This window comes from Sinohyriopsis cumingii, unplaced genomic scaffold (assembly GCF_028554795.1).
Source record: "Sinohyriopsis cumingii isolate HCF-2022 unplaced genomic scaffold, ASM2855479v2 utg002708l, whole genome shotgun sequence".
NCBI lineage: Eukaryota > Metazoa > Mollusca > Bivalvia > Unionida > Unionidae > Sinohyriopsis > Sinohyriopsis cumingii.
In genome coordinates, this window is record NW_028316278.1 from 255,409 (window position 1) to 283,268 (window position 27,860).

A 27,860-nucleotide genomic window follows, 5' to 3' on the forward strand; every position below is an offset into this window, starting at 1 on the left:
CTTGAGCACTGTTATTTCAAGCCGTTTTGAAGTTTATATTGAATTTTTCAGTCTAACTCTAATCCTTCTATTTTAGACAGAGGAAATTTATATTCCATTTTCTGCTATGTTAATGTTACATCAGCAATACCAATATACTATCTTGATTTCTACTCAGGAATGTGAGAAAACTAACCATTTAGTAAGAACTGGCGCTGGACAGGAAAATTCCACCGAAGCATAAAAATGCTCGGAAAAGCATCGAGAGTGATGCAAACGTCTGACCCTTCCATGGAAGTTGCATAAAAAGAATTCTACTGATTCCCAACTGTCGTTTCACGCTGGCAATTAAATAAATAAATAAATAAATAAATAAATAAATAAATTTAAAAAATCCCAAAATCCTGAGAGAATATAAATCCATGTCTTGCCATATACTCAGTTACAACTATTTATTCCTAGAAGTCACATTGAGACAAATAAAATCGTGATATCGAATCACGATAATGTACTAAATACCACGTGTATAGTTCAGGACGTACGCATTGTCGACTTTTTTTGTCTTATATAAATACCGATGTCCCTTGTTGTACTTATCACATTAAAATAGAGGCAGACCACAGTCTCGTGAAAACTGTACAGTGAGTGAAAATCCTCCGCACTCTGAAAAAATGAAACTCGTACTGCTTGTTGGCCTAATTGGTGAGTATTTTGCTTAGAAAAAAGTCCAAAATTAAAACATAGTGGTCAAATACACAAAAAGCATATACACAGACATAGATCCATGCAGATCACATATAGAGAGACAGATATTTAAAAGCTCTCTTATAGTATCGCAATACTATGCAGACTATGATTTTCACAGATAATAATGCCAAAGATAAGTATCTATTATTATTGTCGTAAAAATCATCATCATTATTATTATTATTGTTGTTGTTGTTATTATTATCATTATTATTATCATCATTATTATTATTATTATTATTATTTCAAGTTTTTGCTGAGGTCATCAAACTTTCACATATTTTACAATCCTATCTTTAATACCAGCCTGAAATTCCTAAAACTTTTCAACCACAAAATTCAAACGAAAATCAATTATTCCATTCGATAAAATCTCAATGCTGTTTTATAGTTCTAGTGAAACCAGAGCTGTGTTTTTTTTAGGCATTTATTATCTAAAGCTTCTCATAGTCCCAAGTACATCTGTTAAGTCCAACATATCCCGTAAAAAACATTATAATCTTAGGCCAGTCTAATGTAACAAAATGATGAAGTAAATAAAGGTCCATTCCATAATAGAATGTATATGGAAATAAACGCTGATATACTAGACTGCAACACAAAGCTCGTCCATTTTTTAAAATACTTTTTTCAAATAGATAAACGCAATACTAATCGCACGTACTGCTTATGAAAGAAAAAGAGAAAAGAAAGAAACCATATCTGAATAATTAGTACTGTGGTTTGTCTTATCCATTCATGTCAAAATGTATAAACTTCCAGTTAAGCAATGTCCAGTTGATTTTTCCCTTGAAACAAAGACGAATTTGAATCAGTACCAAAGTCTACGTTAAATGAATCAGATGCGAAAATATATTCACATGTATTGAAACCAAATTAATTCAATTGTGTGAGCATGATATCAATTTCAATAAAAGCATTGCATGATATAAACGTTATAGCAGCATCAATAAACATGTACATCTAATTATAAATAAGGTTAGAAATTTTTGTTGAATTTGGAAAGATATTTTATTGTGAAATATTGCATTACGTCTCCATAAAATTTGCTGTTAGCGACTGAAATGATTCTTTTTGTCCATCGAGTTACATTTCTTATATTATCACCTTTATTTATTTATGTTCGATGTCTTAATGCTGTTTCATATTCGTGTAAATTTATATTTTCAAGTTGAAGAAACGTCAGTTATCGGCCATGGTTTCTTATCTTGACCTTGCTCAATGTAAATCATATTTGAAGAACATTCAATTAAAATAATATTCTTAATCCAAATATTGTGGTTACGATCAAGTATGGTCCATCAGGGCCTTGAGGCCATGATATCTCTTCCACACGCTATGTAAGATGCTCACGTGACTCGTCATTCTGATTCTCTAATATAGTACGATTTTACATTAAGTCAGTGGACAAATGAAGTTTGTGTATCAATGGCCAGAGAACATCAAAGGCAGCCGACACAGGTCGGTATTAGAGCCTGCAACGAACTAATTGCGAATCTAGCGCGCTGACCACTTAACCACTGTGTCTTCCTTGTGTGTTACAAAATAATAAACACAGAAATAGGTAAATCTAGCTGAGAAGAATACAGTTGTATGTAACATCTCAATGTGCTTAGAATATCTACTCCATTGAACGTCTGTATATACTGTTATTACAAAGAGGCAACGAAATGTTTTATATCTTTCTTTTCAACACCTGGATTGGTGTCTAATTTTAATTATAGATTCTAACAATTATTATAAACAGTGGTGTATGATTTATTGCCAATGTTCAGATGTCAGAGGCATTACATTTTCTTTAGCACAGATGCATTTTTATCTGTTCAATAGCATCCTTCATCCTGTATGTAGAGGCATGTGATAAAGACGATGACTGCAATAGAACCGATGGCTGCATCCTTGGAAAGCGCTGGAGGTGCGTGCTGGGAACGTGCATTTGTAGCCCCAGTCGATTGAATCTGCGTCAGACCCTAATTCGTAAGTTGTGTTTAATTATTATCAGTATCAAACTGTGCCATGCCATACTTACTGTCGCCTACCTGTTGCTGGAGAAGATCGCAATTTGCGTTATATCGGTTCCTTTGCTAACAAAAAATGTACTCTTATGACTTTCGTGCTTCTTCACGACATGATCCCACCCGTTTGCTACACCACTAAAGATAAAGACACCAAATCTTGGAGCATGACAAGAAAAAGTGATGTGAACAACAGTCTGAAAAGTCTATTCAACCCTCTCCTCCTACTCACCCCTGACCATGGCTAGAAATGATGAAGATGGCATGGAGGACTGAATGCCAGAATCAAATGGACATATATATGCTGCTGCTTTTAAATTAGTCGCTCACACACACACACACATATACATATAGATATATGTATGTATGTATGTATGTACGTATGTGTATCTGTATATATATATATATATATATATATATATATATATATATATATATATATATATATATATATATATAATGGGATATTAATCACCATGTATCTTGTATACGATAGAGATCATCGGTTCACTGACTTCGACTGACACACCTGTTTACCATAAACTGTTATGTTTTTCAGTGACAACCCGACCCGACCCGAAAAATGCGGTCATTTTAAGCGAAACTAACCACAAGTTTATTATTACTGCGCCCACTGCCTTAGGTGCATCCATCGGACCTCATACCATCTCGACTACACGCACTCACTCAAAAAGGGTGGAACATAGTATTGGATATAACTATTTATGCGTAGCAGATACACTTGCATGGAGACCCAATAGTTAACTCTCAAAAAATAAACAGTCACTCCGGATTCGTCTCACAGAAAGCAAGCATACAGAGATTGATATGAAAAGTTCAGTAGATGGCGAATTAATTATTTTTCTCTCTCTGTCTCTGTCTCTCTCTGTATTCATATATACATAAACGTACTGACAGACAAATCGAAATTCGGTGGCATAAAGCCATAAAGACAAAGAGGCAGAAAAACACATCCGTGTATATAGAACTGATTACCTCCCTTTCTCTTGCTTCCATATTTATTAACTTAGTTACCTAAGTGTCTGCTTAGTTACCAAAGTAAAATGGGACATTTTTGTTTCTGCTTCAGGATGTTCAACAAAGTCAGAATGTACATCCACCATTTACTGTACGCAGGCAGGTTCCTACCCACATTGCTTTGATGGAGAATGCCATTGCATGACCCTCGTCGACCACGGGAAGTGATTCCGTCAATGTGGCTATGACAGCGTATTTAAAAATAAATAAAAACGAAGAAAACAGTAAATGATAACTCTTACATTCTTGCATTGGTATTTTTGACTAGTAGAAGTTAAAGTCGAAATATCATCATTATTACCAAGTGCCAAGCGAAGATCATCTGCTTGGTATTTTTATAAGATAAACAATAATAAATAGAGAGGCTCTGGACATCAAGAGTATGATAAATTTTGAAATGGCAGTTATGCTTATTATAATTGCTTAAGTGTTAAAAATCTTTACCGATGAAAAATATTAGCCACAGTACAGTAGTTATTAAGAAATTATAATGTTTTTGTGTCAAAGTTCCAAGAATCCCTAGAGAGTCGATGAAACTTGAGCCCGAAAGACAAAGGTTTCAACACACCTGAAGGATTCGGAGAAAGTTGATACCAGAAATAACATGTAAGAATATAAGATCGGTATTCTTACATAAAAACAAGCAAGAAAGTTTTTTTTTTATATGAAGCCTTAAGTGGCGCCGATTCATATCGTTGGCTTCACTTAATCTTTTCCGATGCTTCCGATCAGCTGGTGTAAAGTGGATGAGCGTCTAGCATGATGGCCAATATCTAAGATCTGTTGGTAAATAACATCTTTAACGAATAGTTAATTATAAGATTTGTCATTTATGGGGAACTACCACACCAGTTCCTTTGGAGCAAAGGAGTTGAAACATCCCCTCTGTGTACATCGTCATTTCTATCTCTCTAAACAAAATAGACGTATTAGGGTTGGAGACGTCTCGTAGTATTTTCTACTTATGAAAACTTATCTCTTCTGTGCGATTGGAAAACCTACCAGGATTGCATGTTTTCAGTCAATTCACACACGATGATACACCTCAATAGGTTGAAAAATCAAATAATAAAGTATCTAAGAGACACAAAGTTCTTTCTATAACTCACAGTTCTCAATCATTAACTGATATTCTATTATCTGCTTGGGTCGGGTAAACTTTATCGACTAATGGATAATGAAGAAAGTCTTTTTCTTATTTCCTTTGAGAATGGAGAAAATAGCTTCAATTTCTTACCTCCCCTCTCTGAATTCCCATTTCTTACCTCCCCTTAACGCTATCGTGCACTCCTCGCGAAATCATAGTGAATCTCAAAGTAAAATACGGGCGAAATGTGTTGTGTGATTTAGATTTTGACGTAACTTTAACATTTTCTCAGTCATATCGCTACGACGTCTGCAGTGTCGCAGTTGATAGTGATGTCTAATACTAGGGCATCATGCCGCGGATATGTAGCATAACGTCCCACTCAGTCACATTATTCTGACACCAGTCTTAACACTAACCTCTTAATGCTGAGCGCCTAGCGAGACAGTACCATTTTTATAAGTCTTTGGTATGACTCGGCCGGCGTTCAAACCCGAGACCTTCCGTATGCGAGGCGGACGCGCTAACCACTAGACCAGTGGAGCGGTACGGGTAAAATGAATGAATGTATAAATAAATAATAAATTAATACATATTTCACCGTGAGAAGTTGTATGGTTAAATAAACTGCGACAAAATGTTGTATGGTTAATTAGACTGCAAACAGTTAAGATACACTATAAAAGTTTACTCACTTGTAGATATAGGATCTGCTTAATAAGCAGCTTGGATCAAACGTATACATCATCATTTTTAAAAAAAGCAACAAAATCGAATTGATTACAGTTACATAAGTTTAATGAACCGTTCTAAGTGATTTTGCATATCAAGTCAATGACATAAAAAAAATTGAAAAAAAAGCTTCTACCAATCTTCTAACAAAATCACACATGCATTTTTAACGTAGCTTTAACAATTTTTCAGTCATATCGCAACGATGTCTGCAGTGTGACAGTTTATAGTGATATCTAGCACTGGGGCATCATGCCGCAGATATGTAACATGATGTCCCACCCAGTCACATTATCCTGACACTAGGCCGACCAGTCCTAACATTAACCTCTTAATGCTGAGCGAGGCAGCTGTTAGTACCATCTTTTTTTAAGTCTTTAAGTCTTTGGTATGACTCGGACGGTGATCGAACCAACGACCTCCCGTATCCGAGACGGACGCTCTAACCTCTAGGCCACCGGAGCCTTTGTGAAATAAGAATGAGCTAGATTTATGTTTGTGAAACGCTTTTATTCCCACTACAGACCAAAATAGGTTATATAGTCACGTGATATCGACAATAAGCAAATTTCCAAAGTTGTTGTACATAGAATTTGGGCACATAATATAGAAGTCACTTAATGTTTGTAAATAAATATAATGCACACTTAATTTTCAGCATATTTATTCTGAGAACAACGACTAGAAACCTTTCGGTATCGCAGCTTGAGGAAGGAAACCATTTTCAAGAATTACGGAGCAATTGTCAGCGATGTTTATGTGGTGTCACGTGATTACCACATTGACATGTGCGATTTGTTTTCCTACAGCAACACTAGAAATGGTATATCATTGATATCACGTGACTGTATGACCTCTGATGTCATCGACATGTAGGTTGCGAGAGTTGTGTCGTCACGTGACTAGGAATGCAAGTGGCCACGTCCAGGTCGATTTTCAGCAACGATGTACTTTCGTCTCGTCTGTCAGCGGATTAAAGGCATAACGAATGCTATGATCGCAATTTTTGAGAAAATAAATCATATTACTATCGATTTCATGCAAGCATATTTTGATAAAAGGTCGTTCAACTTTTCTTGGCCGGTAGTAAGCGGCTACCCAATGCCGACACCAAATGGTGTCGGCGAATTCCAACTTTTCAGTAGGGAATGGACTCTGACCCTACACCCCAACATAAATGTCCAAATATCAAAAATGGAGTGACAAGGGTCAGAGGAAACTCGGACTAATTAGAACTGTGTTCCGTAGTTCATAATGTCATGAAAAGAGAGACTGCATGCTAGAAACATGTTAGAAACCATCTCTGTTATCGCTTATCTTTCTACTTACTGCATATAAAATATTGACTATAATTCTGCCGACACGTTGTTCAAACCATGTTTCAGAAAGACAATGATCCTTTGTGGCACTGAAAAATGTTCAGTTACAACCCTATCTACAAATTTGCTGATATCATTATATAATTGCTCTTATTCTTTTGTATTATTAGATACTTTAGTTCTGATGGCAACACAGCTTTTTTCAATGAATTAAACATCTAATTTACCTCTATTTCTTCGACAACATCATACTCACTAAGATCTGGAAATTGATGGTTTGGGTCGGGCTTCACAGGGGAGTACACTAGGATCCTTGTTAAACCATACGTCGCAATTGTTAAATCTCCTGTTTTAATGTCAGACATAGATCTCACGTGGCGATCACCCGGAACCCTAGGAACCATTTTTAGTCCCGACACTGTTTCTTTCAATGATACGGTAACCTGTTCAGATGGAAAACTTTAGAGAAGAGTCTAAGCTGTGAATTCAACACAAAAACGAACACAGTGATTATAAGTCTTTGTTGCGTGAGAATGTTTGCCAGAACCCTAGGGAGCTGTTTGAACTCTAGATCAATGCCTTAGAGCTATCCGACCAATAATTACTTACAGCCAAAGAACCAGTCTACCGGTCGGGAAATAAAAACTAAAGTACTACTTATTTTTAAATGTACCCGTCGGCTATATATTTAATTTTCTGGCATGATACATTTCATACAGTTTAAAATATGTACTACAGTAGACAACAAAATATTTATTTTTGTTTTCGAAATCCTATATTTAATTTCCTACTTACAAAACAGCATATGTACTCTTGCTGCAAGGCTATGTTAGTAGGTGCAGAGAAGCAATGACACCTGTTTAGCAGCACAAGTCTAAAAAATGCTGCAAAACGCGTTTTTTACAAGGTTAAAATATTTTCTCTAAATCTAGTGAATGGATCCATGTGTGGCTTGTATGCTAACCTACTTCATAAATAATTTTAATTTGTACTATATAAATATTAAAGTCTATGGGAAATTAAATAGTTGTCCCATCCCTAGATGAGTGATGTTGGAATTAATTAGTGATCCCATCCCAAGATTGGTGATGTTGGAAATGTGTATATGATATATGATAACTATGTACACCGCCGTATTTCTTTCAGTGTCATCAGTTGATTTATGAAAAATTATAATACAATGAATGGTTATAATATAGAGCAGACAAAAGTTAAATTCCAAAGAATTAAGGAGAAAAGCCTTCTGAAACTTTTCACTGCCCAGTAGCTACTCCTAACTGGATGTCGTTTCTATATATATATATATATATATATATATATATATATATATATATATATATATATATATATATATATATATATATATATATATATGTGTGTGTGTGTGTGTGTGTGTGTGTACAAATAATACTATAATGCAGGTTAGAGAATTGTTAAAATTGTGCTCTACGGAGTAGATGCACCCAGCTCTGCAATTAAAGGGAACCTATCTCATTGTCTGCACACACGAGCCCATATTCCTTCACGACTATGCACACATCACCAAAAAATGGTTTTACTCAGTCGGTGTTATATGCACTCGTGTGTTGGCGACACACTAGCATGACGACCTAGTAATTTCTTCTCATGCATCTACACAGGCATTACGGGTTCCTATGAAAGAAATCAAGGTATACAGAATTAATTATAGAGAATTATAATTATACACCAGACAGAACGGAAAGTGCTATCCCTGGGTTCTATAAGAGAATGCTTGATAATAGTAGGCAGAATTAATATTTTAATACGAATAATACTATCATACAGGTTAGAGAATGTTAAATTCGTACTCTACGGAGATTCGAACCCAGGTCCGCGGGTAAACTGCACCCATCGCCTTGCCTGCACACACGAGAATTTATATTCTTCTTTCTTATAGGCAAAATAAACCAATTGACATTCTAATACAAAGTGATAGTCATTTTCAAGAATTTTGTAAAAAAATACAATGTCTTTGATCCAGTGGATACACTATAGTTATCCATGTTCTTGATTCAATATGTAACGTATCAATATGTGACAGCCTTATTTTTGAAAGGGATTTTCTAAATTGCGTCACTGTTACTGTATGCTGTGAAGATTCCCCGAATCTTGATTTCCAATTAGATATAAACTGGGCACCTAGCCGTTCGTTGACCAAAGATAAGAAAACCTTTATGTTCCCAATATTTTGGTTCATCAACACTTCCCAAGACTAAGATTACCCAAAAATTCCCGGACTGACGATGACTAATTTGTCTTATTAGAACGGATTTCTATGTCAGCTAACATTAAATTATATATGATGAGCGTAGTCCAGTATTTCATAATAAGGTAATATATTTAAATCTGTCAGGACGCCCTATTCAATTCGCCATATGCAAAATCGTTTCGGGTAGATATTTTAACTGCGAGAAACCTTTTGCAAACATTGAAGTTTAACTGTTCAACATGACTTTCTTCAATAAACCACCGTATTTCTGATCCATTTCCAAACTTGCATAAATATTTATCCATTGCAAACAATGTCTTTGAAGCTTGTGGGTCTAATGCTGTTGAGCAAAAGTGAAAAACCCAGTTGTAAAAACAGTTCCAAGAAATACAAATTTATTAATAATCTCCAACTCTGAACCTGTATAGAAGAACACATAATTGTCTGCTATTCTTCCTCCCCTAGAAGAATTTGTTTTTGTTATTCGTATTATCTTTCAGACGTCACGTGTCACAATAATAATTTTCAACGTTATTAATAAACAAACAGTACACTATACGCACGTCAGTTCCACATGCGAATTCATCCGACAATGTATTAATGAATCTCTCTCTCTCTCTAGTTGGAATATTTTCATACCTTGAATATACAATAGTAAATATTTACCTCTTATCCTAACTTAAATAATGTATGCCATAAACTATACTTTAAAAAAGAATCAAACACTTTCGCAAAATTAACACAAACGCAAAACATTTTGTACCTAAATTAACACAATGAGTTTTCAGTCCATGTAATGTAAATATGTTATCAGCTGTGCACATATTAAACCTAAAAACCAGCCTGAGCTTCGACAAAAACATGATCTTTCGCCAAATTAACAAGCCTGTTATTTAAATTTCTAGTCATTTTCTATTTACACTCATTACAGTGACACCACTATAATTTTCTACGTTATTTACATAACCATTCTAATGGATCGGTATAACAATACATTCCGACCCAATGTCCGGAAAGCAGCCAATATTGAAAATGACTTTATAGATGCATAGTAGATTTGTTCGAGAATAACATTGCCATATAGCATAAAGTCATTAAATGGATTATCTGGGCTGCTGCCGCTACCATTATTTGCCAATTTAATTGACCTTTTCAATTATCCTGTCAACATAGCAATATTTAATTCATTCATCAAACATAAGTCGTTCAAGATCTGTACAAAAACATTGGTCATCGTCACACTGGTACATTTAGAAAGGATTCAGATTCATGTATTGATATAGCAGATATTTATTTCAGTAACATATCCTCTCAAAAATGACCAATATTTCTAAGAATTCTGCTTACGAGCGTCTGCTAGCTTATTTGTTCGGCCGTTTGCAGATCTCCGACAGGTTTTAATATGTGCCTGATAGGATAAGCACATCTGGAACAAATGTTTTCTGTTTTCTTCTCACTTGTTTTGTTTTTCTCTGTATCATTTTCGACATTTATAAAATGTCCTTTGTTCACTTTTACATTCACCATCCAACCAAGATGGACTGGAAATAGAATGTCTATGCTAACGAACATGTCCAAGATATTTGGGGTTTTCGAGGTAGCTAGCTCATTTGCTATATAACTAATTACATCAGAGATTTCCGTAATCGATTCATTAATAGTTTTAAGATTTACACTAAGATTATAACAACGTTTGACGGAGAGCTTAATTTGCCAATAAATTCATTAATGACGTCAGACTTCCAAGTCTATTTCGAATAAACACTACTAGAGCATTTCTCAGAAGTATTAATTTTACAAAATTATTATTTGCTTTCATACCGGAATACACTCCAGCCCAGTTGATCTATGTTGTGGTGTTCAACAGAGGTCTGTTCTTGGACCTATTCTCTTCATTCTATACACTCAGCCGCTCTCAAGTGTTATAAATTGTCATCCAGTGTCTCACCAATTGTACGCTGATGACACCCAAATATACAAATCTAGCCACCCAACTGAAGTTGATGCTACCATCCAAGGTGTAGAGAGGTACATTTCAGATGTGAAATCATGGATGGCATGTAACAAGCTCCAGATGAATGATGATAAAACTGAGGTCATTCTGATTACAACATAAAGACTTTCTCATTCATATCCAGTACCTCAAACAATAAATATCAGCAACACCAAATTCACACAATCAGTACGAAACCTAGGTGTTACTCTGGACAGTACTCTCGCATTGCACCAAAATGTCATAAACATATGCAAGGTTGTATATCTTGAGCTGAGACGCATCAGCTCCATTCACAAATATCTTTCAGTTGATGCCACTAAAACACTTGTGTGTTCATTAGTACCTTCAAGACTGGACTATTGTAACTCAGTTATGTCTGGTTCATCTCAATATCTACTCCAAAAACTTCAATAAGTTCAAAACACAGCTGCTTGGATCATACTTAGAGTACCACGATCAGTGCACACCTCCCCGCTGCTCTGTACCCTACACTGGCTATCCATTCGATCCAGAATCAAACACAAAATTTGTTCCCTGTGCTACGTTCCACTGACGGACTCTAGTCCAACATACCTATCTGACCTCACCCATGTGTACATACCAACAAGATACTTACTCTTCTCTTCTGACAATCGTATACTCATTATTCCCACTATGAAAACAAAGTCATATGGACAACGTTCTTTCGCATACCAGGGCCCAGCAAAGTGGAATGAATTGCCCACTGAACTGAGACACAAAAACATAGTGATCACATTTAAGAGTGCTCTCAAAACTCACTTATTTCGACTGCAAGAACAAACTTAAAGACCTAATAATATTTCCTACCTTAAATATTCTCAGCATATTTTTTTTAAAAAGTGTTTTCTAATTTTATGGTGTTTGTGTTTGTAATCATATCATTATATATGGTTTTTTTGTGTTATAGGTGTTGCCTAATGTTGTAAAGCGCTTAAAGCTTTTAAAGATTAGGCGCTATACAATGTCCTCATTATTATTATTATACTTATATTCATTGCATACTGATCAGATTAAGAACTTAGTAGCATTATACAGAAAAAAAAACCAAAAAGTTAGCAGTAAACTGATTACATAATGCAAAATCTACCACACTTCAACTTCTCTTTATTACAAACAGAAATTCACCTATAACGAATACTGGCATGCTCACCTGTTTGCTTTCTAAGTGTTATTTTCTTGCAGAGTTCATTCAAAAAGTGCTTGATCCTTGTTTACCTGACTATGGTCCCGGGAGACTCGGTGCATGCAATGATCGAATATGTTGTCGTCTGGTAAAGGTAACACTATTATATTTGTATCGTCTGCTACAAAATTAAGCATATTTTCAGTCCTAGAGTTGAAGACCACGCATAATAAATACCAGCAATTGTCTCTCGTTGAACTATCAGTATTTGATATGTGATAATTAAGACTTTCGGATACCCTAATAATGTCTTGTTAACTGTGAACTTAAACTGCTCGTGACTTACCTCGTTTACATTTGTTGTTACGTCACTAATAGGAAAAGTTACTACCTCGTCGTTTTTTATTACGCTGCTGCACATCCATGTTTCCTTCAAAGTTTTTGCAACATTCACTAATAAAGTTGTACCAAATCCAGTAAAGACCAGAGGTACAATAAGTCCTACTTCTAACCAGATTAAAACATAATATGTAGTTTTGTTGATCTGTCTGTCACATTTATAATGTTGGAGCTTTTTTTAAAAACCAAAATCATTCTTAATTAAGCTGAATCCTCAGCAATCTCAGACTTGTGGTTAGAGCGTTCGCCCCGGATGCGGGAGATCGTGGGTTTGATCCCTGACCGAGTGATACCGTTTTGATCTACCATTTACTATATATTTTGTGTAAAATGCGTGAGAAAAGCAATTTTAGTTAGTTAATTATTTCAATTGGTGGACTTCAGTTTCTAGCAACAAGTAAAATGAAAACAGTGAAATTAAATTGGGAATAATAAATTCAATTGTTCGTCATATTCAGACTTATTGGATGGACTTTCCAAACAAGCACACTAGATCATGTTGTAAGAGCTGAACCAATTGCTACATGGCAAAGAGTAATAATTATACTTATTGCTTCACTCATTTGGTGCTATAAAATATTATGTTCGCTCGTCTTACTTACAAAATTTATAGAATTTGATTTTACTGTTCTTTTTGTACAGTACTTAATTTAACTGATCGGTCTATACGTAGTTCTTGGGGTTCTTCTTTATGTGGTTTATCAGGTTTGATTATGTGAATAAATGTCTTACTTGTGTTTAAAAATGTTAATAATAAAAGGGGCACTATGTGTCCGAGTGGTCTAAAACACGTCTTTACCGATCGTTGCCATATCAGGTATGTCCGCTCGGGATAAAGTCTCGGGCTTGGCCAATATGGGTATGTGAGAAAACTTGCCAGTAAGTTCCGGCGGGTCGGTGGTTCTTCCTACACCAGTTACATTGGCCGCGATGCATAGCCTTGTGTGTGCTGAAAAATAGCGCTAAATCAAAAAGAACAAATGGCAAGTAAAGTTAAAACTATAACACCACTACCTATTGTATATTACACCCACTTGTTGAAATGACTTGTTTGATCTTGAGATGGTGTTGATATTTTTTTTTTTTGTTCTTTCTTTAGTCATGTTGCTGTTGCCTTCATAATCTCATCTGTATTTGATCCAAGTTGCCTTCCAGACACCGCTCCAGTGGCCTAGTGGTTAGAGCGTCCGCCTCGGATGCGGGAGGTGGTGGGTTCGATCCCCGGCCGAGTCATAACAAACACTTACAAGAATGGTACTAACAGCTGCTTCGCTTGGCGCTCAGCATTAAGAGGTTAGTGTTAGGACTGGTCGGCCTGGTGTCAGGATAATGTGACTGGGTGGGACATCATGCTACATGTCTGCGTCAGGATGCCCCAGTGCTAGACATCACTATAGACTGTCACACCGCAGACATCATAGTGATATGACTGAAACATTGTTAAAGCTACGCTAAAAATCCAAATCACACACACACACACACACACACACACACACACACACACACCTTCCAGAATAATCTCTACATGCCTCTTTATTAATTTGCGAAGTTACGATTTATATTACAAACATATTTTTATTTGATCACCTTTCACTAATGTTTTCGAAAGCAGCAGGTTAGAAAGGGCTGTTTTTCCATCATCAGCAACACTTACTACAACATTTACTCCTAATTCCCCTGTTCTTATTCGTATTACACCTACTGATCCGCCCGCTATTACCCATGTTTCACCTAGTACTCCACCGCTACTACCCCTGTTCTATCTACTACTCCATCCGTTCCTACGCTGCTGTTACCCCTACAACTCTACCCGGTCCTACCCCTGTTCCAACTAATCCTGTTCCCCCTGTTCCAACTAATCCTGTTCCTCCTATTCCAGGGATCAATTTTTCACTTAATTCAGATGGCTTGAAATATGTTGCTAATTTTTATTATTTTATTTGAAAGTAGACCAAAATCAGCAGCTGAATTGCATAGATTTATTGCGAATGCTTGCTTTTGAATATAGCTTTAAAATTTGTTCCTATATTACCTGATAATGCAGTTGTACTTGTCCTTGCATTAGCTGGCATTTTGTTTGCATCTTTAATCCGAGGTGTAGACGCGGCACAAAAGGGGTTTGAACTTCAGCTCTTGTTTTTTCAAATCAAATTAAGGCAACTCTTTTGGTAATCGACATAAATCTAAATACTCTCTTGATTATTCGTGTTCTTGTTATATCATGTACAGTTAAAATTACAATATGTTACCGTTTGTCTCGTTCTTGTCTGAATTGTTCTTTGCTCACTTTCCTTTCTTCTATTTTACTGTCTATCGTTAGACGAAACGGTCGCACATGTCCATCTGGGCGCACGCGACGTAAATCCAATCAACCAATCAGTTAGACGAAACATTCCTGACTGTTTCTCAGCTTTTGGATTCATACTTGTTGCAATACCCATATTTATAGTAGTGTTTAGTCCTTTTGTAAAGCTCTCAAAATATGTTAAAGCTATTATTGTATACGGCAATGGTACACTTTTTCAAACTTCTATCACTTGCTTATAACAATATACGTCAACATAAGAGCAGTGTCTAGTCTGATCTTAGAATTCGAAATATAATGCTGAAATCATATTATTATATTTTCATCTGAGACATAACCTTGTTCTCATTAAATTAAAGTCCCAAATAACTTTTAGATGAATATTCAAAGTTGAAACAGACTATGCAATAAAGGTTACTTTTTGAACTTTAGCAGCTGATGCACAAATCGCTTACCATATGATGACTTGATGTGCGATAAATTCACCCTTCAGACCTGTGCTATCTTGCAGAACAAATGCCAAAAATGCTTTTCTTTTACTCCCCATAATTTCTTACCATTTTCTCGATTTCATCAGCCGAAAATGTCTCCAGTACTAAACAGTACCTATTCCAGGGTGATGATATAGAGTGCCAATTCCATAGTTGGTTCTCCAGAGTCCTGATTCCGCTTTTATGTTTTCTGAACACTGATGAATCAATTTGTTGTTTTTTGTCTTATGGAGCTAAGTGTGAGGCATCTGCCTTATTTGGTTAAATAGAATGTAAATAATTTTAGTGAAGAAGTCTACAGTTTGAAAAAATGATATTGCCTAGGATTGCGTAATGAATATTGATTGATTGACTGATTATATAAGAAAAATAACGTAGTTCTTACATTGTCAGTTTAATGGCATAATCAGTCTTTGTTCTGTAACAAACTTCCCCGCAGACCCTCTTACACTATTCCATTCCGGCAATAGCCACCGCACGCAGAAAGTAATCTTTTCTAAAAGTTCATCAGCTGCAATTGGAAATCGATTAGATGTGAAACATAACTTCTTAACATTTCGCATATTTTGAGATCCCCCAAATCGATGATTAGGAAAGTTTTGATAGATCGGATTCTCATTTTCTTCTTTTCCTTATTAGATGTGTATGTTTTGTCATTATTAGTTTTCTCTAATAGTCAAGAGACGGTTTTATTTGCGTGAATGACGACGCCGCTTCGATACAAGGTCAAAGCAAGGATGAGATTTTAAAAAAAGCCTTTCCTAAAGCAGAAAAATCGCGTTGTCGCCGAAGGGAATAATGCAGACCGCAGCAAGCCTTCATTTTGTGAGGCCTTTCATATTTTCCTATTCCAGTCCATATGTCACAACAACAGCATGCCTAAATGATACATAAACATAACGAATTCGTTGTAGTTGAAGAAATAAAAAGACGATTTAGTCCGCCTTTGATGTTAACTTGCTATTTTCTTGGGAAGGCAAATTTTACGGTCATTTATATAATTATATAATGTCCCTCTAGCCACCCGTGTCAATCGAAGCGGATCATCTAAACTTTGCAGTGCGTTCTTTTGTGTCATACTTCATTGAATTTAAAAAATAAAGTCAATCCTTATTTTTAAATTCAACAGCATAAATAGTTAAATAAACCCATAGCTTAATAAAATTCTTAAGTTCACTTCTCAGTTGAAGACCAGGCCACCACTTCAATTAAAAACTCATAATGCATACTTGCACGATGGAATTCATCGTGTCGTTGTTTTCAAGCAAAACACTATTTTGGTGTTTGGTTTCATCAGTGTTTAGGACAGCCATATTGCACGGTAACATTATGTATTGACATCAATATATTAGGACGGCCATATTGCACGGTAACATTATGTACTGACATGACTAATTTTCTTCACTGCACTTGTGCTTCCCTTAATATCGTTAAGGCAAGATGCAAGGTAACTTTGCACTTACTTGTCATTTCAGGCGATGGTGCAATCAATTTGCGCAAAGATGAATTTATTTTGTCCAAATAGTTCATGTGAATAAAAATTCCAAATGGAGGCACTTGTCCAATCAGACAAGATGTATGTAAATTGTAGTTAGCTGTACTCAAGCTCCGATAGTCCTGGGCAATAGGATGAGCTGATTTTGTTATCAATTTAGAAATGCATCCGCTTTGCAAATACCATGCTTTAAAAGACGAAATTGAATCCAATATTGATGAAATAAGGGTCATTTGGATAACCTTGTATTTTATCCTTCTGCGTTGGTTGGGTGCATATTTGAGGATCTCCGATATGGCCTCTTCCATTCCATGTGCTTTTTCTTTGCCATTATTTTTCAAGCAGGCTTCTGCAAGAGTAATACAATGTCAAAAAATAAGTTTCACAACAAAGGATGCAATGCATTTTTCTAAATGCCAACAATAATCAATGGAATATTTTTAAAACATGTACTTTGAAATGTGGTCTCAAGTTACTTTATCAATTCATTAAAAAATCTCTGACAAGTCACATGAAAAACAGACAATTTAAATCAAGCCATACTTAATTATAAAAACCTGACATATCACCAGCTCTTGAAATGTTTTTTTTCCCTTTACGTCCCTGTAGGCTATACTCTGGCCAGTCTTTCTGTTCCAAGCTTTTTTCATCATCCTGCAGACACTATCCCCAATTATATACCTGCCAAGGGAACTCAAGTAGCATATCTCAAAATAATAATAATAATAATAATACTAATATTATTATTATTATTACTATTATTATTATTATTACTATCATTATTATGATATATATTTTTTAGATATTATTATTAGTAGTAGTATTTCATGATCGATGTGACAAAATATGCTTGTATATAGTTCTTTTTTGCCATAGTTTTGCAAGCAAATTTATTTTCTCTAACTTGAAAAAATTTGATAACACTAACTAAGCAACACAATGTACTAACAGCAATTATAAAACAAATTAACCACGGTGAATCTATTAACTTCATAAATGACATTCACTCAAAGACTGAATTAAAATTGCCCCAAAATATGTAATAGTGTATATGTAGTCAAACACCTGTTACATGTTCATCTCTAAACATATTTTGGCCTACATCCGTAAGACAAAACAGCTGACCACTACATGTTCACCCCACCCCAAAAAATAATTATTCAGGCGCCCCAGGACTTGCATAATGCATATTGAGGTTCACAACAGCAAATACAAGTTAAAACAGTTTTTCTAAATAGCAAATAAGGCCCAATTTACCATCTTCTTGGAGAGTTTGGGATTCTCCTCCAACCTCTGGCAAAGGCCCTCTAGTTCCTCCACTGAATCACATGGCATTGCAAGAATTTCTTCTCTATCTTCTGTGTCTGGGCCTTGTGTATGAACTAAACCTTTCCTTAGGAGGGCCAGCTGCTCCAGCAAATTCTCAATATTTGTGTCCAGTTTCATAAGTACACTGAACTGGAAATCTGTAAGAGATTTGTGATGAAATTAGTTTTGAAAGATCAAGATCATTATTATAAACTCCTTATAAAGATCTGTACAGTGAACATGGGTTTAACAATGAAAAATATTTATGGAATGAAATACATGGTTTTTGTACAATTTATCTGAAAATAAATAAAACTTTTCCCTGTAATCCTTTATTCTTTTATTCCCTGGACATGTTGTTTCACTGCTGGTGTCTGTAAAGTCTGCATTCAATGTAGATGGTTTAGGCGTCTGACTTATAGATTACAATAGTATACCTAAGAAAGGAAAATAAAAAACCCAATGGAATGAGGAACAGAGTAGACACATCAATGAAAAAAAAATTCATTGTTTATTTGCACAACTAAGTCTTGAACAGTATGTTTTATGACCTATAATTTAATTAATTAACATCTCACAATGTTCAGAAATAACAGTATCTAAGCTACAAGAGCTTGTGCTTTCATGTCATAATCTTCCATTTTCCAAACAAATTTTGATGTTGACTCAATATGTATGACCTTAGCATTGAACACTAGCATTCAGAATGTGTACAATGACAAGAGTATTATCAACTAAAGTGACAACAAACCAATGAGTTTTACGTGCACTGAACATAAGCATTTTTAAATGATAGAAAATGTGTTTTCAGTTTACGTCCACAAATTACCCAACATTATGTCAAACATTAACATAAGCATTTTTAAATGATATAAAATGTGTTTTCAGTTTACTGCCACAAATTACCCAACATTATGTCAAACATAAAACAGTTCTACTACCTTAGATGAGAATTAAATTCATGAATACAGTGTATAATTGACTTACTCATATTTAGAGAGCAGTAAATGAAATAAGAGATTATATAAAAGTCAGCACCTGTAGTATTTGTTTCATTATTCTATAATGTACATTTTTTCCATCCTCAATACTTACTACTTGCAGAGGGACTGGCAGAGAGAAATCTTTATATTCTCCACTCCAGATTGGATGGGGATGGTGATGGTGTTGTCCTTCTGGATGCAGCTAAATGTACAAAAATAATCACTAGTCCTTAATTGCAGTAAAAAAGAAACAAAGAAATCAGACTGGAATATTTGGAATGTAAACAAAATGCATACTGGTCACAATGACCACTGTATATAAGGCAGTGATACAATATATCACAAAATGCATTCTGTTTGAACAAAACATTTAATCTCATATATACAGCATCATGAGTAAGTAAGTACTCTTAAACACATCTTATTAAACAGTCAGAAAAATGATGAAATTTATACACATTTTTGATAAGGAATTTCTAATTGTGGCATGGTATAAAAGCAATTGATAAAAAGAGAGTCCTTGAATACACTGACTCCTTGTGACATACAGGGTTTACAGAACAATCGCTAGCAATATTCAACACTTTTAAATCAAGCTGGTGAATTTTCACCGTGAAATGCATCCGAATGCAGTTAACAATCCCAGATTAAAGACAAAATAGTGTACAGAAGTGTACAATAAATTAGTCAAACTCCAGACAAAACAAAGATATGATTTATCTCTGATTCATAATGACTTTTCTTGTGCTACACATTTTACCAATGCAAATTACATTGAATTTTGTAAATTAAATGGTACAATTAAGAAATGTATATCAAAAGATTACTAATCTTCAGCTTTCCATTAATGCTAAACACAAGTATCAAGTAATGTATTTAGTCTCTCACCACCAATAAATGCATTATTAAGTAATCATTCTATATTTACCATTCTGATGAAGAGGGCACCAAAGTCATGTGAACTTGATCCAATTCCAACATCACTGCTGCTTGAGTGCTTAGATCCAGCATTGCCTTCACTAACTGATGTTATTATTACCTCTCTCTCATCAGCATAATTCCCATCATTTTTCAAAACTGCCGTTGTAAAACCTCTGCTGAAGAAACTAACACTAGACCATAACGATTTAAAGAACTACCGCCCGGTTTCTAATCTCCCATTCATATCAAAAATCTTAGAAAAGGTTGTTCGATCCCAGCTTGTCTCTCATCTGAATTCAAACAGTCTTTTTAGCAACGTACAATCTGCATATCACCTTGCCACAGGACACAAATTGTATCTGCAAATGGAATACACTCCAGCCCAGTTGATCTATGTTGTGGTGTTCCACAGGGGTCTGTTCTTAGACGTGTTTTCTTCATTATATACACTCAGTTGCTCTCAAGTGTCACAGAAGTTGATGCAACTGAAGTTGATGCTACCATCCAAGGTGTAGAGATGTGCATTTCTGATGTGAAATTATGGATGACATGTAACAGCCTTCAGATGAATGATGATAAAACTGAGGCCATTCTGATCACAACACAAAGACTTTCTCATTCACATCCTTTACCTCACACAATAAATATCAGCAACACCAACATTAAATTCACACAATCAGTACGAAACCTAGGTGTTACTCAGGACACTACTCACACATATCTTGTGCTGAGACGCAATAGCTCCATTCGCACATATCTTTCAGTTGATACCACTAAAACACTTGTGTGTTCATTAGTACCTTCAAGACTGGACTATTGTAGCTCAATCCTGTCTGGTTCATCTTGATATCTACTCCAGAAACTTCAAAAAGTTCAAAACATAGCTGCTTGGATCATACTTATAGTACCATAATCAGAGCACACCTCCCCGCTGCTCTGTACCCTACACTGGCTATCCATTCGATCCAGAATCAAACACAACATTTGTTCTCTGTACTACGTTTCACCGACAGACTCTAATCCAACATACCTATCCGACCTCTCCTATGTGTACACACCAGCAAGATACTTACGCTACTCTTCCGACTATCGTATACTCATTATTCCTACTATGAAAACAAAGTCATATGGACAGCGTTCTTTTGCATACCAGGGCCCAGCAACGTGGAATGAATTGCCCACTGAACTTAGACACAAAGACACAGTGATCCCATTCAAGAGTGCTCTCAAAACTCACTTATTCCGACTACAAAAAACAAACTTAAAGACCTAATAATATTTCCTACCTTAAATATTCTCAGCATGCTTTTTATGTTTTCTAATTTCATGTGTTTGTTTTTGTAATCATATCATTATATATGTTTTTTATGTTATAGGTGTTGTCTAATATTGTAAAGCGCTTAGAGCTTCTAAAGATAGACGCTATACAAAGTCCTCATTATTATTATTATTATATTTAGCTTGGATAAATATTTTTAAAATCAGTGGCCATAATTAAAACAATGGAATTTTGTTTTCTGATGATCAAAGTATGTTGGACACCATCCATGATGTACAATGCTGTCTGACATTTCTGCGCACCTAAGGTTTCCATCTCCAATATTGAAGCAAAATGCATACCAAATTCGACCGATTGACGGAAATAAAAAAAGCAATGCTTACCATTTGAAAAGAGGCAATTGTCACTAGAATATTCTATTCAGAATAATATTAATTTTGGACACAGGGGATACCATCCCCATGTTTTCTTGACTCGCGATATGTCGGCCTATTCTGTGCACAGCTTTGAAAAGATGTAATGTTTACCCATCGAGCTATAGAAATGAAATACATTACTGTAGACTGTTTCTGTCAGCAGTTAAGTTGAGTAATTAAGTCAGGTTTATAGCTACTTTTGCAAAATTCAATGTAGAATGCTAATAAATGGCAAGATATATTTTTGCAAACTAAAGTGATCTTGTAAAAAGGTTAGTAAAGTTTAACATTTTATAAAAAAATAAGCTATTACGTGGAATAGAAACAACAATGAATAGGATGCAATGTGTTTACGTCTTGCTGAAGGGGAAAAATTACTAAAGAATTTAGAAACAGACTATATGCCGAGGAATTTCTTGAGAATTTATGTTCTAGCGACAATTTGACATATTGAGTAGACGACAATTTTGTACGTGTGTGACAACTTCTTGCAAATTGGAAACTTGGATTAAAATGCAGTATTGTTTTAAGGTATACATTTCCATATTTTATATATTGTATTGTATGATTCTAAAAGATGCATAGTTAATCGGAATTTCTGGGTTACATATTCAAAAAGGTCATGCAGTGAGTCTCCATGTTGACTAATAAATTATTATTTGATCCCCTAGGTGATATTTCAATTCTAAATTAAAACCAATAATACTTAATGTTTAACCAAAAATTCGACAACCTGGTGGAGAGGCAAAAATAGAAATAAAAAACTTCCATATAGCCTCATCAAATTTAAACTGAATAGATAGGGAAAACTTAATTAAACTAAACAACAAGACAAATTATGATATGATTTTCGTACAAGAAACACAAAATAAGTTCACTAAAGAACTAATAACTTTATGTGAGGAAAAATTAAATGGATTTATAATTGTGAATGATTATAAAGGAGAAGATGTAAGGGGAGAGACAGCTACTTTTATCAAGAATAAAATGGGAGTAACTTGGGAGCAAAAAACGAGGGAAACTTTTTGCGGGAAGATTGATACATATTGTGATAGAGGACACTCAAACGACTACACAATGGAATATTTAGTATTGGGGGGCGGGAGACTTTAACTGGGTGGGAGAAACTATAGACAGAAGAAGGGGCTTAGCAACAAATGATCATAGTTCAAAAGAAATAATGCGAAAACTTGTTAAAAACCATATTTTAGTATATATATTTAGGAGAATAAATTTATTAAAAACAGAATACACATATGAATATAAAAACAAGGGGGGCAGTAGATTAGATAAATTTTATGTTACGAAATTTGAAGAAAAAATACTCTAAAGCAGAGATAATAGATTACAAAATTTCAGATCATAAATGGACAGTTTTGGAATAAAAGTTCAAAATTATGATGAACCAAGAAACTGAGCATTCCAAAACTTTCTATACAAATTGTTTACAGTTCCTAAAGCTGAACAATACATATGACAGGTAAGCATGCACGACATGCCAGCTCTCTCGTAAATGCAGTTTATGATAAAACGGTCCCAAATAGTTCCTAATAAATGACCTTGTACTGAGTATGTTTGTGCATATTATGCACGCAAACACTCTTACGATAGGGCGATTTCTCAAAAGCAACAAATTCAAATAAGGTTCTAATTAGCGCAAACAGTCTGCAATGTATGTCATTGCGCAGTATTGCAAATGACGTGTTCCCATCATTATCAATTTCGTCTATCAAGACATTACTACGCAGCTTAATCTTACATTTTGATAACGTACCAGTGGGAGGGAAAGAAAAGAAAGTAAGCAAAAAGGATAAGGATAAATAGACAATTATGGTTGGACAGTATGTATATAATAACTATATGAGATAAAGTGCGTACCAAGTTTGTATTGGTATACAATAAGAAAGTCATGCATTTTTTGGTTTAAGTTTCATCCACATTTTGAGATTGGAATAATAGTCATAATCCAAATTTTCCCCGACTTTGATTTGTTCGTTTCCTCGTTGTACAAGGACGAATACCATCGTCATTACTGGATCAGACGGAAGTGTAATCGAATATAACAATTGTACATTGTACGGAGATCGCGAGTTCCGTTCTACCTAGTGTACCATTAGACTAATTTTTTCAAGCACGTAATGTGTTTTCAAAGAAAGTAACTTAATTTCATCTTATGAAAGTTGAAGCGGCTTTACAATTACTCTGCTGCTAAACACTCACTGATGTAAATAGTGAAGTAATGAACTTGTATTAGCTGATTGAAATGAAGAATTATTACATTAGTGATGTAGGCAGCCTAGAACTCCCCGTTGCCATGCCACTATAAATGTGTAATGCTAAAACAAAGCAATATTGCAATGCATCAACTGGATAGGCGAAATATTAGGTGGAATACATTATTCCCGTATTCCTACTCAAGGTACAAAAAAAAATAATACTGACCGTTCTAAAAGTTCGTTGATAGAATCTGCAAATAGGGCATAACTAAACAACTCTCTTATAGTAAAGACCCCTGATCTTATTGGTATTTTGTTATCTCAGACAATCCAGATATTCTGTATAAAAAGCATGGTGTCCGATACAAAAGACATTGTCTACTGCGGTATGATAAAAACAATTATGTATTAACTAAAGAGTAAATGAATATAATACACAAAGAAATATACCTCATTTGCAAAAACATATATACAATTTTATTGTTTCATTTCGTATCATTGCAAAATCATACCAGTTCAAACCTGAATGAATTAAGAACGTTCACTGAAATAATGTAATCTAAGACAATACATTGTGGACCTGCATCGATGTAATGGTTAGTAAAGAATATTTATTACTTTGTTGGCCTCACAAACATTCATATTGTAAAAAGAAAAGAATGCAACATTTTAAGAAACATACTTTTCGTTGAAAGGTTTAACAATGGCTTTGGCATGTAGGCTCTACTGTTTGTTTTATAAAATATGTTCAGTTGGATGTTCAGTGAAATGTCTCGCTTGTAAATGATGTAACCCATACTAGCGAACAATAAATGTACCATAGACAAGGATTCTTGCTCTTCTTTGGGCTTTGCTTAAAGCAACTCCACAGTAGTTAATCGGTAGATCAGTGGCTGTAGGTCACTCAAACGACGCGATAGTAGATACTGTGAGTGTTGATCGTAGATGAGTGGCTGTAGGTCATTCTAACTACGCGATGGCGGAAAGTGTGAGTGTTGATCGGTAGATGAGTGGCTGTAGGTCACTCAAACTACGCGATGGTAGTAAGTGTGAGTGTTGATCGGTAGATGAGTGGCTGTAGGTCACTCAAACTACGCGATGGCAGTAAGTGTGAGTGTTGATCGGTAGATGAGTGGCTGTAGGTCACTCAAAGTACGTGATGGTAGTAAGTGTGAGTGTTGATCGTAGATGAGTGGCTGTAGATGTCTCAAACAACGCGATGGTGGAAAGTGTGAGTGTTGATCGGTAGATGAGTGGCTGTAGGTCACTCAAACTACGCGATGGTAGTAAGTATGAGTGTTTATCGTAGATGAGTGGCTGTAGATCACTCAAACTAAGCGATGGTAGTAAGTGTGAGTGTTGATCGTAGATGAGTGGCTGTAGGTCACTCAAACTACGCGATGGTAGTAGGTGTGAGTGTTGAGCGTAGATGAGTGGGTGTAGGTCATTCTAACTATGCGATGGTAGTAAGTGTGAGTGTTGATCGGTAGATGAGTGGCTGTAGGTCACTCAAACTATGCGATGGCAGTAATTGTGAGTGTTGATCGTAGATGAGTGGCTGTAGGTCACTCAAACTAAGCGATGGTAGTAAGTGTGAGTGTTGATCGTAGATGAGTGGCTGTAGGTCACTCAAACTAAGCGATGGTAGTAAGTGTGAGTGTTGATCAGTGGATGAGTAGGTGTTGATAACTCAATCATTTTGTTGGTTAGTATGTGAGAGTGTTGATTAATAAATGATTGGGTGTTAGTTGCTGAAACGGTATGCTGGTCAGTGTCGGGGTTGGTCAGTATATGATTGTGTGTCGGTTAATCTAAGCGGTGCATTGGCTAGTAGGTATTGTTGTAACATTAAGTTTTTCCTCGTGGTCAGCGTCATGTTTGCAGCAAAGTTATAAAGGGCAATGAGAAATGTTATATTTCCCTTGTACAGCTAGTATCATACTCATGCTAAACCTATGATGGTCATTTAACCATTGTCATAATGTTAATCATATTGACTAATGTTAAATTCCCATTGAGCTGACTTTATATGTTGCCTCTTCACAATTACCTTCAGTGCGCAATTCACAAAAAGCATATACACAGACATAGATCCATGCAGATCACAGATAAAGAGACAGATATTTAAAAGCTCTCTTATACTATCGCAATACTATACAGACTATGATTTTCACAGATAATAATGCCAAAGATAAGTATCTATTATTATTGTCGTAAACATCATCATCATCATTATTATTATTATTATTATTGTTGTTGTTATTATTATTATTATTTTGTTATTTTCATTATTATTATTATTATTATTATTATTATTATTATTTCAAGTTTTTGATGAGGTCATCAAACTTTCACATATTTTACAATCCTATCTTTAATACCAGCCTGAAATTCCTAAAACTTTTCAACCACAAAATTCAAACGAAAATCAATTGTTCCATTCGATAAAATCACAATGCTGTTTTATAGTTCTAGTGAAACCAGAGCTGTGTTTTTAGGCATTTATTATCGAAAGCTTCTCATAGTCCCAAGTACATCTGTTAAGTCCAACATATCCAGTAAAAAAACATTATAATCTTAGGCCAATATAATGTAACAAAATGACGAAGTAAATAAAGGTCCATTGCATAATAGAATGCAAATGAAATAAACGCTGATATACTAGACTGCAACACAAAGCTCGTCCATTTTTTAAAATACTTTTTCAAATAGATAAACACAAGACGTAATCGCACGTACTGCTTATGAAAGAAAAATAGAAAGGAAAGAAACCATGTCTGAATAATTAGTACTCTGGTTTGTCTTATACATTCATGCCAAAATGTATAAACTTCCAGTTAAGCAATGTCCAGTTGATTTTTCCCTTGAAATAAAGACGAATTTGAATCAGTACCAAAGTCTACGTTACATGAATTAGATGTGAAAATATATTCACAGATGTGAAAATATATTCACATGTATTGAAACCAAATTAATTCAATTGTGTGAGCATGATATCAATTTCAATAAAAGCATTGCATGATATAAACGTTATAGCAGCATCAATAAACATGTACATGTAATTATAAATAAGGTTAGAAATTTTTGTTGAATTTGGAAAGATATTTTATTGTGAAATATTGCATTACGTCTCCATAAAATTTGCCGTTAGCGACTGAAATAATTATTTTTGTCCATCGAGTTACATTTCTTATATTATCACCTTTATTTATTTATGTTCGATGTCTTAATGCTGTTTCATATTCGTGTAAATTTATATTTTCAAGTTGAAGAAACGTCAGTTATCGGCCATGGTTTCTTATCTTGTCCTTGCTCAATATAAATCATATTTGAAGAACATTCAATTAAAATAATATTCTTAATCCAAATATTGTGGTTACGATCAATTATGGTCCATCAGGGCCTTGAGGCCATGATATCTCTTCCACACGCTATGTAAGATGCTCACGTGACTCGTCATTCTGATTCTCTAATATAGTACGATTTTACATTAAGTCAGTGGACAAATGAAGTTTGTTTATCAATGGCCAGAGAACATCAAAGGCAGCCGACACAGGTCGGTATTAGAGCCTGCAACGAACTAATTGCGAATCTAGCGCGCTGACCACTTAACCACTGTGTCTTCCTTGTGTGATACAAAATAATAAACACAAAAAGAGGTAAATCTAGCTGAGAAGAATACAGTTGTATGTAACATCTCAATGTGCTTAGAATATCTACTCCATTGAACGTCTGTATATACTGTTATTACAAAGAGGCA

General features: G+C 35.0%; 1 long non-coding RNA gene across 1 annotated transcript; it reads left to right on the forward strand.

Annotated features, from left to right (window-relative positions):
* Nucleotides 1-524: 524 nt before the first annotated feature.
* On the forward strand, nucleotides 525-4,020 carry LOC149770096 (uncharacterized). Its single transcript, XR_016418956.1, has 3 exons — nucleotides 525-681; nucleotides 2,557-2,703; nucleotides 3,832-4,020. It is a non-coding gene; the product is annotated as an uncharacterized LOC149770096 (long non-coding RNA).
* The last annotated feature ends 23,840 nt before the right edge of the window (nucleotides 4,021-27,860 follow it).